Consider the following 16,904-nt stretch of genomic DNA (forward strand, 5'->3'; position numbering starts at 1 on the left):
TTTTTCTTTTGGTTTTATATTGTAAGCATTTCTCATTTTTTAACATATTTTGTACAACAATTATTTGAATTTTAATTTTCCAAGGAAATGTCGCAAATGCTGAAGAATATATATAACATGATTGAATATTTAAGAACAGTTTTTAATTGTTTAACTTTTTACCTATAGTTAAGTGCTTGGTTTGTGTGATTTTAATTCCATAATCTGGATGATATAGTGACTAAGAGTGTGGTCTAGAAGTAGACAGTCTGGGTTTGAATCGCAGGTCTGCCATTTAAGGCTTTGTGCATTTAGGCAAGTTTTTTTTTTTCCTTTTAAATTAATTAATTAATTATTTAGGCTGCACCGGGTCTTAGTTGCAGCATGCGGGATCTTTGTTGCAGCACGCAGGATCTTTTAGTTGTGGCATGCGAACTTAGTTGCAGCATGCAACTAGTTCTCTGACCACGGATCGAACCCGGGCCCCCTGCTTTGGCAACGTGGAGTCTCACCCACTGGACCACCAGGCGAGTCCCTAGGCAAGTTTCTTAAGCTCCCTGTGTCTCAGTTTTTCATCTGTAAAGTGAGGATAATAACAGAACTTATCTCAGAGTTGTAAAGACCAAGTGAGCTAGTACTTGTAGAGCTTTAGAACTGTGCCTGGCACATCATATATACTAGATAAGCTTTTGCTCCATTATTGTTTTATTAGGTGGGATCTTATCTCATGTTTTTAAAAATATATGCAGTATGAAAGTAGTTACTGTGTATCAGGTCCTTAGCTTAAAATGTCACAAGCACTGTGTTAGAGGAGGGTGTAGTCTATAAGGTTGTTTTGGGAATTAAGATACACCCAAGGCAGAGAGTACTGGGCAAACTGCTAAATTAGTAACATGATACAACCATCTCTTGGAGACTGTGACCTACTGGCTGCCATTTAGCCCTGTCTGTTACTCTAGGCTCTTTTGACCAGCTCAGCCTTTTGCTTTGCTTCTTTGGGTTTCCTCCCCAAATTTTTTGGCTTCGCACTCTATATTCCCTGTGTTTCTTAGTTAACAACTTTTATTAAATTGTTAATTTATGTCAAATGCACTGATTTAAATTTTTGCAAAATATAACATTCTGTGATTATTACTATTTTTAAAATAAGTTTATTTTTGGCTGTGTTGGACCCTCATAGCTGAGCGCAGGCTTTCTCTGGTTGTGGTGAGCGGGGGCTACTCTTCGTAGTGGTGCGTGGGTTTCTCGTTGCGGTGGCTTCTCTTTGTTGCGGAGCACGGGCTCTAGGTGTGAGGACTTCAGTAGTTGTGGTGTGTGGGCTCAGTAGTTGTGGCTTGCAGGCTCTAGAGTGCAGGCTCCGTAGTTGTGGCGCACGGGCATGTGGGATCTTCCCGGACCAGGGCTCGAACCCGAGTCCCCTGCATTGGCAGGCGGATTTTTTTTTTTTTTTTGCGGTACGCAGGTCTTTCACTGTTGTGGCCTCTCCCGTTGCGGAGCACAGGCTCCGGACGCGCAGGCTCAGTGGCCATGGCTCACGGGCCCAGCCGCTCCACGGCATGTGGGATCTTCCCGGACCGGGGCACGAACCCGTGTCGCCTGCATTGGCAGGCGGACTCTCAACCACTGCGCCACCAGGGAAGCCCGACATATCATCATGTTTTAAGACAATGCTTCGTTCTTTCTTTCCTAATTGTTTGATGGTATTTTTAAGGATTTCTCGATATTACATAAAGATAGCATGCCTCCCTCTTTTAAATTTAATAGCTAGTAAAATTTATCTGACTCCTTTTCTCATATACTAGCTGCATTTTGTAGTCTTTAAGCCCAACATCAGCAAAGAATGAAATGAAATCTGAGATCTAAATGTTTTACCTGATTAAATTCTTTTTTTTTGCTATATAGTGTAATTTATTTGTATCTCATTCTTTTTTTTTAACATCTTTATTGGAGTATAATTGCTTTACAATGGTGTGTTAGTTTCTGCTTTATAACAAAGTGAATCAGCTATACACCTGATTAAATTCTTAATTTTTTTTTTTTTTGCTTCACTGTGGGGCATGCGGGATCTTAGTTCCCTGACCAGGGATTGAACACTTGCCCCCCCTGCATTGGGAGCGCAGAGTTTTAACCACTGGACTGCCAGGGAAGTCCCTAATTTCTTAATTTTTTTACATGAATGTTTTCTGAAAAGCATTTCATGTTTCATGCTTATATTTTATATGATTCGAACAAGGTAGATTTCCCCTATACTGCTTAGCATATGTAATATCTGACTCATTTCAACATTGCTGTCAGACTTAAATTAAATCTTGGCATTAGAATATCTTTACAGTTCTACTTTTCCCTTTCCCCTATGCATGTCTGTTTCTAATTGTTTTTCTCCTATATTCCCAGCAGTCTCCGGTCCTAAGAAAGAATGTACCTTGAGCTGTAGAGTCTATCACACTTCATTATGTGAAGTATATTTTTCTACTTAATTTCTTATATATTCCTTATAGATGTATTGGCTCTCTCACATGATTTTAAAAATTTATTAGCATTTTTGATAGTGTAAATCACCTATATTGGTGAGAATATATATTAGTTAAGGCTCAACTTTTGTTTTTTTCAGGTAATTAGCTGCATAATGTATAATGAACTCTGAATGATATCAGTATAGTGTTGATTTACTCATTGTCAAATCCAGAATCTGATATCCTTGGCAGATATGTAGACTTGTGGTAGGCGTTTGGCATTTTATGTTTTGGGCAGTGTAACTTTAAATCTACATAAACTTCTCTGCCTTTTGCCTCTGCTGTGTTCATAGATTCCAGGAGGGCTTCGTGTATGGACCTCAAGCGTTGGAGGTAGCAGACTTTTCAGCAGAAGGTAAAGCAGAGTGTTGCCTTCTGGTGTCATTGTGTGTGTGTGCTGGGGTGGGTATGTGACAGGTGAGAGGTTTTCACAAATGTTATCACAAAATAATTTATAATGGTGCATTTCACAAAACGTAAAGCCAAGCTAATACTTGAATAATTTTATTCAGTATTACTAAAATCCATAAAAAATGGAAAACGTTAAATAGAACTAAGGACTAAATTTCCGTTTCTCTGCTGTTAACTAAACAGTAAGAGTAAAAGGAAAAGAGCATTAGCATAATGTATAGTATATGCTATCTAACTTTCTCAGACCTAATTTCACTATGATTTCTTCCTCAGAAGTTATCCAAGTCATTATTCATGTTGTATTCTTCCTTGCTGCCCCTTTTACTGAAAGATTGCTTCATAATAAATAGGCAGCCTAGTCCATGACTCATGACTGGAGGACAGACCCATGTGCCAAAAATCTGAGTTTCCAATACGCTAATTACCTCTCTCTTCAGAACTTGTTAATATGCTCTTCTCTCAAGTTAGTTCTTGTTTCAGTAGAGAAACAGATAGATCCCACACATTTGTAAAATATGTTTTTATAGAGACTTTCTTAATGAGTTATTTTTCAGAAAATAATATGACATAACTTTCCTGGGTAATACTTCTTTGATTTTTTAAAAAAATACAAATATGTTGCCATTTAGGTGTCAGATATCACAGATATTACTTTCTTTGAATTTATGAAACCATTTATGAACTTTCTTCAGATGATACTTGAGTAGGGTTTTTTTTTTTAAGACCTATAGCAGCTAACAGTGTTGTATTCTTAAAGTTAATAACATGGCTAGTTTTCAGATAGATTCTGAACGGGAAGTAGAGGAATGGTTTTCTTATGTCTTCTGGAAATTATATTTGTATTGATATCAAGTGGCTGCATATTATACTGTATATTAAGGATATACACCTATGTGAAGTTAGGGGAGTATATATTTATTAAGTTTCTACTCTGCCCTGCACAGGATCACTCCATTTTACAATCAACCCAATTTCACTATTTCTTTCACTTTCCTTCTATTCAGAGGAGCTGCTCTTCTTAACTAGAGGAGTTTCAGGCTTTTTATTGAGTTAGCTGCAATTTTACCTCCTACGCCCTTTCTCCTTTCTCTCTTTTTTTCTTTTTTTAAAAATTTTTTGGCCACGCTACGCGGCCTGAGGGATCTTAATTCCCCAAGCAGGGATCGAACCTGCACCCCCCTGCATTGGAAGCACGGAGTCTTAACCACTGGACCGCTAGGGAAGTCCCTCTTTTGGTTTTTTCACTGGCCAGTTGGAGGATATTTTCTATTTACCAACAATAGATTGGAAGTAATTTCTTTCTTTCTTTCTTTAATTAATTAATTAATTTTGGCTGCGTTGGGTCTTTGTTGCTGCGTGCGGGCTTTCTCTAGTTCTGGTGAGCGGGGCCTGCTCTTCGTTGAGGTGTGCAGGCTTTTCATTGTGGTGGCTTCTCTTGTCGCAGAGCACAGGCTCTAGGCGCGCGGGCTTCAGTAGCTGTGGCCCGTGGGCTCAGTAGTTGTAGCTCGCAGGCTCTAGAGTGCAGGCTCAGTAGTTGGGACGCACGGGCTTAGTTGCTCCGCGGCATGTGGGATCTTCCCGGACGAGGGCTTGAACCCATGTCCCCTGCGTTGGCAGGCGGATTCTTAACCACTGCGCCACCAGGGAAGTCCTTAGAGCAGCTTTAGGTTTACAGAAAAATTGAGTGGAAAGTACAGAGAGTTCCTATATACCCTTTTACTGCCTCAACCCTATCCTCCCCACCCCCATCTCCCTATGATTAACATCTTGCTTTAGTGGTATGTTTGCTACAATTGATGAGCCATTATTATTCATTGTTATTAACTAAATCCGTAGTTTACCTTAAGGGTCACTCTTTGTGTTGTATATTCTGTGGGTTTGACAAAATGCATAATCACATGTATCCACCATTACAGTATCATACAGAATAATTTTACTGCTCTAAACATATCCCCTGTTGCAGGAGAATGGGGCACAAGAGGTTGGTCATGTCACAGGTCTTGGGCGAGTTCCTGGGACGGGCAGCCAAGTGAGGGTTCTTGGCTTCGTGCAGGGCAAAATTCAAGAGCAAGCCATAGTAAAGTGAAAGCAAGTTTATTTAGAGAGATACACATTCCATAGGCACAATGCAGATGTCTCCAAAGGCAAGAGTGGCCCCGTGCTGTGGGGTGGTTAGTTTTTATGGGCTGGGTAATTTCATAGGCTAACAAGTGGGAAGAATATTCTAACTATCTTGGAGAAGGGGTGGGGATTTCTAGGAATTGGGCCACTGCCCACTTTTTGGCCTTTTAGGGTCAGCCTTGGAACTGTCATGGCACCTGTGGGTGTATTACAATGAGCGTATAATGAGGCTCAGGATCTACTGGAAGTAGATTCTTCCTCCATCTTGGGCCTAGTTTGTTCTAACCAGTATTTGCCATATCCTCAACAGCTGTGTCATTCTTTTTAATGGTTCTGCCCTGCTCCCTTCCCTCCTGTCTCTCACCTGTGCTCCACCCATTTATCCCTGCCTCCCTTCCTTTGAGCCCCTGGCAAGCACAGATCTTTTCTTGTCTATATAGTTTTCCCTTTCCAGAATGTCATAATTGTAATCATACAGTACGTAACCTTTTCAGTTTAGCTTTTTTTTTTTTTTTGCGGTACGCGTGCCTCTTACTCTTGTGGCCTCTCCCGTTGCTGAGCACAGGCTCCGGATGTACAGGCTCAGTGGCCATGGCTCCCGGGCCCAGCCGCTCCACGGCATGTGGGATCTTCCCGGACCGGGGCACGAACCCGTGTCCCCTGCATCGGCAGGCGGACTCTCAACCACTGCGCCACCAGGGAAGCCCCAGTTGAGCTTTTTTCACTTAGTAATAAGCATTAAGCTTCCTCCATGCCTTTTCATGGCTTGATAGCTCATTTCTTTTTAGTGTTGAATTATATCGCACCATCTGGATATACCACAGTTAATCTATTCATTCACCTACTGAAAGATATCTTGGCTGCTTCTAAGTTTTGGCAGTTATGAATAAAGTTGCTATAAACATTTGTGTGCAGATTTTTGTGGGGACTGAAGTTTTCAGTTCATTTTGGTAAATATCAAGGAGTGCAGCTGCTGGATTGTATGATAAGAGTATGTTTAGTTTTGTAAGAAGCTGCCAAAGTGTCTTCCAATGTGATTATACCATATCAACTTGAGTGTCAGTGTGTCTGTGTCCACAAAATAACTGGCTGGGATTTTGATTGGGATTATGTTGAATCTATAGATCAGATTGAGAAGAATTTACATCTTGACAATATTAGGTTTTCTTAGTCATGTACATGGAATATCTCTCCCTTTATTTAGATATTTTTTGATTCTTCAGTTTTATAGTTTTCCTTGTATAGATCTTATACATGTTTTGTTAGGTTTATACCTAAGTAATTCATTTTTTTGGGTGCTATTGTAAATATTATTGTGTATTTAATTTTCAATTCCAACTTTTCATTGCTGGTATATAAGAAAGCAATTGCTTTTGTATATTAACCTTGTATCCTGCAACCTTGCTATCATTGTTTATTTGTTCCAGGAGTTCTCTTGTTCTTTGGATTTTCTCCAGACAGTTATACAAATACAATTTTATTTCTTCCTTAATCTGTGTACTTTTTATTTCCTTTCCACATTTTATTGTATTGGCTAGGACTTCCAGTATGATTTTGAACAGGAGTAGAGAGAGCAGATATTCTTTCCTTGTTCCTGATCTTATCAGGGAAACCATCTAGTTTCTTTTCATGACCTATGATAATCTCAATAGATTATCCTAATTAGTGATATAAAAGAGGTGAAGTATTGCTCATATCAGGTCATAAGAGGACTCTTCTCCCACCCTGCAGTCCCTTTCCCTCACCTAAACTTCTTTGAGAAAGATAGGATTAAATTGATGGTTATAAAAATATTTTAAATGATGGGATTCAGGCACTTTTTCACATAATACTTTATATTTAGTAACTGTGCACATTACTTACTTCCTCTACTCTCTGGTGAACTTCTGTAGGGCAAAGACTATATCTCAGCTATAACACTGTGCTAGGTATTTTACATATGTGATCTCATTTATCTTGAAAATTGTGCAATGTTAGTATTATTCTTAATTAACAGGTGCAAAAACTGGTACTATGAGGGTATAAGTAATTTCTTAGCTGTGTGACTTAGCATCAGTATAATAGGTGTATAATTCCATCATCTAAGCTCTTTAAATCACATACTATGGAAAAGTTACCTTACGAAGTGGTATATGATGCATGTCATGTGTATAGTACAGAAATGTGCCTGGTGAATGCAGAGCAGAGAGCTTTGACCTCAGGCTAGAGTAGAGTGTTCACAAAATTTCTGGAAAGGTCAACCTTGTCTGATGTAGAGAAGAATAAAGGAAAGAGAGATCAGGAAGATCAATCAGTGTGGAAAAGACCGAGGGCCAAACACAACAAGTATTTTGTGATTTGACAGTATAATATAAAAATATAAAAATTTCTACTGTTGTAGTAAAGTGCAATAGAACAAACTGTGTCTATTATCTTAAATAAGGACGCCTCCATTTTTCTCTTAATTTCAACTGGATTTGCTTATAGGTGTTGAGAACGAGAGAGTCTACCACAGAACCATTGTGTAAGTCCCACATCATCAATTACCAACAACTTCTTTGCTGAGTTAGAGCAATCAGTGCAGCAAGTGTGGAGGGGAGCAAAAGCCTGGGGCAAACTGAAAGATCAGAGGAACCCTAAAAAAAGGAGCTTCCTAAAGTCAATTATATTTTATGTATCCCTTTCGCGTATCTCAGTTGGTTAAGTACCCCACAACTAGCCATTGATATGTTAAAAGCTGTGGAGTTGCAAAGCCCTAATAGAAGGAGTCCTTGCTTTCAGTGACGTTTGTGTTAGTTGGGAAGACCAGAGTAAAGTAACATAATTAGAAACCACTGAGCAGTGTTAAGCATCATGTAGTGTAGTACACAGTTAATACTGTGGAGGTTCTTCTCCTTAAATGATGTTCTTCAGGGTTCTGTCCTCTCTGCTATTGTCATGAGTTTCATTTCTAAATTTTTTCACTCTCTGTCTCTAGCCCACATCTTCCTTCTAAGCTCTAGGTTTATCCAAATGCCTTTTCGACATCTCCATTTAAACAAGTCCTCTCAACTTCAATTTACAAAAACACTTCCCCAGTCTGTTCTTTTTAGCTCAGTGAATGGCACCACTGTCACCCAGTTGTCCAAGTCAAAAAGTGAGAATCATTTTTGCTTTACTTTCTCTTGTTTCTTAACCGCATGTTCTGTTGATACTGTTTCCTAATTATCTTTCAGTTCCATCTACTTTTTATTTCTTCTGCCACCATTCTAATTTAGACTGTAGTCATCTCTTAAATTACTGCAAAGGCCTTTTAATGTTAGTCTCCTTGTTCCCTCTTCACCTCCAAACTATTCACAAAAACACAGATTGATTAAAATCCTTTTCTGCTTGGGATGAAGTCCAGTTTCCTTAATGTGGCTTACCTGTTCCTGTTTGAACTGGCCCTGCCTTCTTTTCATTCAGCTTTAACTTGCTTTCCCCTATTCTAAACCAGCTTTACCAAACTTCAAATTCATCGTTCTCTTTTGCCTCTGAGCCTTGACACGTGCTATTCCCTTTTGCAGAAGGGGGATAAGAAGAAGTGAAGCTGTAGTGACCAAAAGCACAGACTCTGGAGCCAGGCTTCCTAGATCCTGGTGAATCTTGGATCTGCCCCTTAACTAGCTGTGTGACCTAGAGTGATCTAACCTCTCTGCTTTTAGTGTCCTTACCTGTACAATGGAGAGAGTATAGTACTTGCTTCCTAGCACGTTGTGAGGATTAAAAGAGTTAATGTGGTTGAGGCTCAAAGAATGATACCTACCTTATACTAAGTACTATATAAATGTAGCTATTTTTATAACTCTTATTATAAATGTGTTGTGGTACTGGATAGCATAAATTTTTATGTTTTAAAGGTGATTTAATGATAAAAGAAAAATGCTTTTTTCTCATAAATTATGACTTGATTCATTATTGTTTTTTAATAAATTTATTTATTTTATTTATTTTTGGCTTCATTGGGTCTTCATTGCTGCATGCGGGCTTTCTCTAGTTGTGGCGAGCAGGGGCTACTCTTTGTTGCGGTGTGTGAGCTTCTCATTGCAGTGGCTTCTCTTGTTGCGGAGTACGGGCTGTAGGCGCACGGGCTTCAGTAGTTGTGGCATACAGGCTCTAGAGTGCAGGCTCAGTAGTTGTGCCGCGGGCTCTAGAGCGCAGGCTCAGTAGTTGTGGTGCACGGGCTTAGTTGCTCGGCAGCATGTGGGATCTTCCCGGACCAGGGCTCAAACCTGTGTCCCCTGCATTGGCAGGCGGATTCTTAATCACTGTGCCACCAGGGAAGTCCCTATTATTGGTATTTATCTTTGTTCTTGTCTGGGCAACAGCTTTATTTTCCTAACTTCTTGTTTTTTAGCTTTTTAGTGACTAGAATTTGATCTTAGGTTGATATTCCTATGAAATGGATCATCTGACAACATTAGGTTTACCTGAATTTTTAGACAGACTAATCCAGGTTAACCTATATGGAAACTTCTAAAAAAAATTAATTCTTTATAGCTAATAGCTGACTTTTTACTTTATGATATATGTCATGTTGATTAAAGTTTCAAGTAAAGTCATTTAAAGGAATTTGCTTTTTCAAGTGTATTTCAGTGATTGTGGATTATAATGGTTCAAATGGTTCGGATTCTAGCACGGATACTTACTGTATTAGGAAATAGACTATCTGAAAGGAAAAACTCTGTTTATCTCTCTATTCACAACTCCCCTTACACCCAACACTTCCCAAATTACTTCTGACACCAGAGATGTGCAGGTTTTTTCCCCATACTGGCCAATTCTCCGACACCAGCTGGGTATCCTACAATTTAACTCAGTTTCGACCCCACAGGTTAAAGGCTCAGTCCCACAAGACTGCCCCTCACTTCAGAAGCCAGTGGCAAGTGTTGGGTCCCCCAGGTTGCCCACAACCTCTGACTCAGCTACAAATTGAAGGTTCCCACGACCCCTTCCTCAGGTTCAGTCATTTACTAGAATGGCTCATAGAACTCAGGAAAACAGTTTACTTACTAGATTACTGGTTTATTACAAAGGATATATTAAAGGATACAAATGAACAGTCAGATGAAGAATATATAGGGCTAGGTCTATGTCCAGAAGGGTCCCAAGCACAAGAGCTTCTGTCCCTGTGGAGTTTTGGGGTGTACCACCATCCCAGCAAGTGGATGTGTTCTTGTTCACCAACCCAGAAGCTCTCTGAATTCTGTACTTTAGGGATTTTTATGGAGGCTTCATTATGTAGGCGTGATTGATTAAATCCTTGACCATTGGTGAATAATTAAATCCCCAGGGCCCCATTTGGGGTTGGGGTGGTGGTGGGCATGCTGAAAGTTCTGATTACTTGGTTTGTTCCCCAGGCAACCAGTCCCCATCAAGTGGTTCTCTAAGGACTTTCCAAAAGTCACTTCATTAACATAAACTCAGGTGTGGTTGAAAGGGACTTGTTATGAATAACAAAAGAGCTTCTTTTATTTTTATCCTTCTGAAGCTATTCCAGGAATAAAAACCAAATATTATAAGAAAAGATGCTCATATGCTCTAATCACTTAGGAAATTACAAGGATTTTAGGAGTTGTGAGCGAGGAACCCCTGAGGAAGACCCCACGATATGTTTTCTTATTATATCACAGTATCACATTCTCTGTTATCATAGTACTTAAGATCAGCCAAGAAAAACATGTAATAGCTTAAACTTTATCGAAAGAAGATTCCTGGGCTTCCCTGGTGGCGCAGTGGTTGAGAGTCCGCCTGCCGATGCAGGGGACGCAGGTTCATGCCCCAGTCCGGGAGGATCCCACATGCTGGGGAGCAGCTGCACCCGTGAGCCATGGCCGCTGAGCCTGCGCGTCCGGAGCCTGTGCTCCGCAACGGGAGGGGCCACAGCAGTTTGGCTGAACTTTCAGGAGTATGGTGAAAAACTAGTATATATTTAAATTTTAAGTGTTGATTTTGATATCTTGACTTGTGGATTTCTTTTTTGAGTGTTTGTTTTCTCATTGATACTTATGATTTGAGATGATTTCATGAAGACTGAAATCTGAAAGTGTACCTAAAGGAGCAGGTTGATGATCTAGTTCTATCTGATTTGATAGTGCTAGACTAGAGAATGACAAAATATTTATATTTTTCTCCTTCCCTCCTAGAAGGAGATCGTTGCTTTCTGGTGAACTTTTTTTTTTTTTTTTGCGGTATGCGGGCCTCTCACTGTTGTGGCCTTTCCCGTTGTGGAGCACAGGCTCCGGACGCGCAGGCTCAGCGGCCATGGCTCACGGGCCCAGCCGCTCCGTGGCATGTGGGGTCTTCCCGGACCAGGGCATGAACCCGTGTCCCCTGCTTCGGCAGGCGGACTCTCAACCACTGCACCACCAGGGAAGCCCTGTAGCTGTTTTTTTTATAAACTACAATCTATAAGGTTTTTGTGCATAATATTTAGTTGTTACATGTCTTGAGTAGACTATCCCCCAACCCTACCTTTTTTATGAGTCTTTTCTTCTTTTTTTTTTTTTAGAAGTCAGACCAATTTTCTTGTAGTGTCTCACATCTAGATTTACCTATTATCAAGGACCTTTAAATGTTTCTCCTGCAGCCTGTTGAAGGTAGTGGCATTCAGCAGAGAAGGGCTTCCCAATCCCTGTGGCATGGCTACTGTGAATAGGTTATGGGTCCTATTATTAATCCTCTAAGCTCTTCAGCCACTGGTGGAGTTTGGGGCAGTGGCAGCCCATGAGCACTGTCAGTTGACTCTGGTAAGCAATATAAATGTTAACATTAGGTAGGTGCCATGATGTGAAAGAGCCTAGGCTACCATCTTCAGCTCTTTTCTTCTGTGCTCTCTTTGTGATCACGTTTACTTCTGTGACTTTAACAGTTGCCTGTGTAGTGATGTTTTCTTTTCTAAATTGCACTTTATTTCCTTTTGTTCATCTTCTCCTGGCTCTCCAGTAGTCACTTCAAAATCTACACATCCAGAATGAATTTATTCTTTACTTGTAGCTGGCTCATTATCAGTATTATTCTTTTCTTGGGCAGGGGTAGTAGAAGGTGTGGTGTAAATAGCCTTGCTTTCACTCACTGGAAACCTCAGTCATCTTCAGCTGTTTCTCTGGCTGTCTGCTTAGCACTCTCTTATTTACATGTACACATATGTGCATACACATTTATTCATCAAATACTTCTTTAATGCCTACAGTGTTTCTATATATATATTTGACCACAGTAGATAAGTCTATATCTGGATGGCCTCTTGAATGCATTCCCTCCATTCTTACCTTATTTACTCTAATTTTGGCCTTCAGCAGTCCTTCCCAGAACTTTTACAATGGTCTGCCTACCTCTGGCTTTAAACCTTCTGATTCATCCTGCATACTATCTGCTAATTGAGAATACTTGTTTGATCATATATTTCTCTTGCTTGAAAACCTCTGATGGCTTCCCATTATATAGGAAAAATGCCAGCTTTTTTAGCATACCATACAAGACTATGGTAATTCCATCTTCTTTACTCTTTTTATGTTATTACTTCATCTCTGTGTTCTAGCTATACTTGTCTTCTGCTAATTTCTTGAATGTAGCACGGATTTTTTTTTTTTTTTTTTTTGTGGTACGCGGGCCTCTTACTGCTGTGGCCTCTCCCGCTGCGGAACAACAGGCTCCGGACGCGCAGGCTCAGTGGCCATGGCTTAAGGGCACAGCCGCTCCGCGGCATGTGGGATCTTCCCGGACCGGGGCACGAACCCATGTCCCCTGCATCGGCAGGCGGACTCTCAACCACTGCGCCACCAGGGCAGCCCTAAACTTAACACTTTTGATACCTGAATTCTTAAAGCATTACTGCAGATATGTTTGTTTTAATTAAAATCACTTCTGAGCAATAAGAATTTGCCATAATAGGAGTTTCTGGAATTTTATTATTTTAGAGCTTTTAAAACAGTAAATGTTTATCTGACTTAGAATTCTGAATAAAAGAAATATAATAAAATGAAGATTGTTTTTTAGAGAAAGAGATATATTAATTAATAAATTAGTTTTTAAGAAAAGAGACTAAATAAAAAGCAGTCTTTCTAAAGAATGAAGGCAAAAAGATAAACTGTCAGATTTCCATGTTGCAGGGAAATACTGAACTTGAATAAGAGAGACGATTACTGTACTTTGGTGATACTTAGAGAACGAGTAGATGAAATATATGGTACATGAAAGCATAAAGAAGGTGCTAGTGTTATTTGACATTATTCGTTAATAAGAGGAATACAAAATAATAACAGTATCCTCTGGTACAAGATTTTCAATATTTCAGAATTATTTTTAAAGGACTATTGTCATTTAAATGAAAAAAATCCTGCTAATTAAAAATGCTATGGTATTGAATTGTTATGGCAAATGATAGGATGTCTGGGTTTTGTTTCAAAATAATCAAGAAAAGTGGAGGCAGTAGAAGTAAGATTGGCCACGTATTGATAATTGTTGAAGCTGTGTGTGAGTTACATAGAGTATCACTGTCATTTATTTTGATTTTTTGTTTGTTCATTTTTGGAAAATTTCATGATAAATTAAAAAACATTATGGTATTGTATAATAAAGGAAAGAGTCCCCAAATAAGGAATCATTGCTGCTAGGCTGAGTGAATATAGAGTTCATGATATTGAATAATTCAGCATTACCAATGTAAAACTAAATGATATTTTTGGTTTTTGTTTTTCAAAATTTTTATTCCATATTTTATTCTTTTTTTCCTTTTTTTAGAAATTTGAATTTTTGAATTTATTTTTTTATACAGTAGGTTCTTATTATCCATTTTATACATATTAGTGTATATATGTCAATCCCAATCTCCCGATTCATCACACCCCCCGTCACTTTCCCCCCTTGGTGTCCATGCGTTTGTTCTCTACATCTCTGTCTCAATTTCTGCCCTGCAGACTGGTTCATCTGTACCATTTTTCTAGGTTCCACATATATGTGTTAATATACAATATTTGTTTTTCTCTTTCTGACTTACTTCACTCTGTATTACAGTCTCTAGGTCCATCCACCTCACTACAAATGACCCAATTTCATTCCTTTTTATGGCTGAGTAATATTCCATTGTATATATGTACCACAACTTCTTTATCCATTCGTCTATCGATGGGCATTTAGGTTGCTTCCATGACCTGGCTATTGTAAACAGTGTAGCAATGAACATTGGGGTGCATGTGTCTTTTTGAATTATGGTTTTCTCTGGGTATATGCCCAGTAGTGGGATTGCTGGGTCATATGGTAATTCTATTTTCAGTTTTTTAAGTAACCTCCATACTGTTCTCCATAGTGGCTGTATCAATTTACATTCCCACCAACAGTGCAAGAGGGTTCCCTTTTCTCCACACCCTCTCCAGCATTTGTTGTTTGTAGATTTTCTGGTGATGCACATTGTAACTGGTGTGAGGTGATACCTCATTGTAGTTTTAATTTGCATTTCTCTAATAATTAATGATGATGAGCAGCCTTTCATGTGCTTCTTGGCCATCTGTATGTCTTCTTTGGAGAAATGTCTATTTAGGTCTTCTGCCCATTTTTGGATTGGGTTGTTTGTTTTTCTAATATTGAGCTTCATGAGCTGTTTATATATTTTGGAGATTAATCCTTTGTCTGTTGATTCATTTGCAAATATTTTCTCCCATCTGAGTGTTGTCTTTTCATCTTGTTTATGGTTTCTTTTGCTGTGCAAAAGCTTTTAAGTTTCATTAGGTCCCATTTGTTTATTTTTGTTTTAATTTCCATTACTGTACGAGGTGGATCAAAAAAGATCTTGCTGTGATTTCTGTCAAAGAGTGTTCTTCCTGTGGTTTCCTCTAAGAGCTTTATCGTGTCTGGTCTTACATTTAGGTCTCGAATACATTTTGAGTTTATTTTTGTGTATAGTGTTAGGGAGTGTTCTAATTTCATTCTTTTACATGTAGCTCTCCAGTTTTCCCAGCACCACTTATTGAAGAGGCTGTCTTTTCTCCATTGTATATCCTTGCCTCCTTTGTCATAGATTCGTTGACCATAGGTGTGTGGGTTTATCTCTGGGCTTTCTATCCTGTTCCATTGATCTATGTTTCTGATTTTGTGCCAGTACCATATTGTCTTGATTACTGTAGCTTTGTAGTATAGTCTGAAGTCAGGGAGTCTGATTCCTCCAGCTCCGTTTTTTTCCCTCAAGACAGCTTTGGCTATTTGGGGGCTTTTGTGTCTCCATACAAAGTTTAAGATTTTTGTTCTAGTTCTGTAAGAAATGCCATTGGTAGTTTGATAGGGATTGCATTGAATCTGTAGATTCCTTTGGGTAGTGTAGTCATTTTCACAATATTGATTCTTCCAATCCAAGAACATTGTATATCTCTCCATCTGTTGGTATCATCTTTAATTTCTTTCATCAGTGTCTTATAATAAGTTTTCTGCATACAGGTCTTTTGTCTCCCTAGGCAGGTTTATTCCTAGGTATTTTATTCTTTTTGTTGCAGTGGTAAATGGGAGTGTTTCCTTAATTTCTCTTTCTGATTTTTCATCACTAGTGTTTAGGAATGCAAGAGATTTCTGTGCATTAATTTTGTATCCTGCAACTTTACCAAATTCATTGATTAGCTCTAGTAGTTTTCTGGTGGCATCTTTAGGATTCTCTATGTATAGTATCATGTCATCTGCAAACAGTGACAGTGTTGCATCTTCTTTTCCAAATTATATTCCTTTTATTTCTTTTTCTTCTCTGATTGCTGTGGCTAGGCCTTCCAAAACTATGTTGAACAGTAGTGGTGAGAGTGGACATCCTTGTCTTGTTCTTGATCTTAGAGGAAATGCTTTCAGTTTCACCATTGAGAATGATGTTTGCTGTGGGTTTGTCGTATATGGCCTTTATTATGTTGGGGTAGGTTCCCTCTACGCCCACTTTCTGGAGTTCTTTTGTTATAAATGGGTGTCGAATTTTGTCAGAAGCTTTTTCTGCATCTATTGAGATGATCATATGGTTTTTATTCTTCAATTTGTTAATATGGTGTCTCACGTTGATTGATTTGCGTATATTGAAGAATCCTTGCATCCCTGGGATAAATCCCACTTGATCATGGTGTATGATCCTTTTAATGTGTTGTTGGATTCTGTTTCCTAGCATTTTGTTGAGGATTTTTGCATCTATGTTCATCAGTGATATTGGTCTGTAATTTTCTTTTTTTGTAGTATCTTTGTCTTTTGGTATCAGGGTGATGGTGGCCTCATAGAACGTGTAAGAATGTTCCTTTCTCTGCAATTCTTTGGAAGAGTTTGAGGAGGATGGGTGTTAGCTCTTCTCTAAATGTTTGATAGAATTCACCTGTGAAGCCATCTGGTCCTGGACTTTTGTTTGTTGGAAGATTTTTAATCACAGTTTCAATTTCATTACTTGTGATTGGTCTGTTCATATTTTCTATTTCTTCCTGGTTCAGTCTTGGAAAGTTATACCTTTCGAAGAATTTGTCCATTTCTTCCAGGTTGTCCATTTTATTGGCACAAAGTTGCTTGTAGTAGTCTCTTAGGATGCTTTGTAATTCTGGGGTGTCTGTTGTAACTTCTCCTTTTTCATTTCTAATTATATTGATTTGAGTTCTCTCCCTCTTTTTCTTGAAGAGTCTGGCTATTGGTTTATCAATTTTGTTTATCTTCTCAAAGAACCAGGTTTTAATTTTATTGATCTTTGTTATTGTTTTCTTTGTTTCTATTTCATTTATTCCTGCTCTGATCTTTATGATATCTTTCCTTCTGCTAACTTTGGGTTTTGTTTGTTCTGCTTTCTGTAGGTCCTTTAGGTGTAAGATTAGTTTGTTTATTTGAGATGTTTCTTGTTTCTTGAGGTAGGCTTGTATTGCTATAAACTTCCCTCTTAGAACTGCT

General features: G+C 38.8%; 1 protein-coding gene across 3 annotated transcripts in view; it reads left to right on the top strand.

The window, feature by feature from the left end:
- The window catches only part of CDK19 (cyclin dependent kinase 19), a 179,250-nt gene that overhangs the window by 33,769 nt on the left and 128,577 nt on the right, over positions 1-16,904 (top strand). The window contains exon 1 of one of the 3 annotated variants that reach the window (XM_082856073.1): positions 2,568-2,847. The exons of the other annotated variants lie outside the window; for them this stretch is intronic. The gene's annotated coding sequence lies outside the window, so the exon portion shown is untranslated. Of the gene's footprint in view, positions 1-2,567; positions 2,848-16,904 lie in introns of those variants that run through there. 3 annotated transcript variants of the gene reach the window in all.

Source organism: Leucopleurus acutus, assembly GCF_964270905.1.
Source record: "Leucopleurus acutus genome assembly, chromosome: 15".
Classification (NCBI taxonomy): domain Eukaryota; kingdom Metazoa; phylum Chordata; class Mammalia; order Artiodactyla; family Delphinidae; genus Leucopleurus; species Leucopleurus acutus.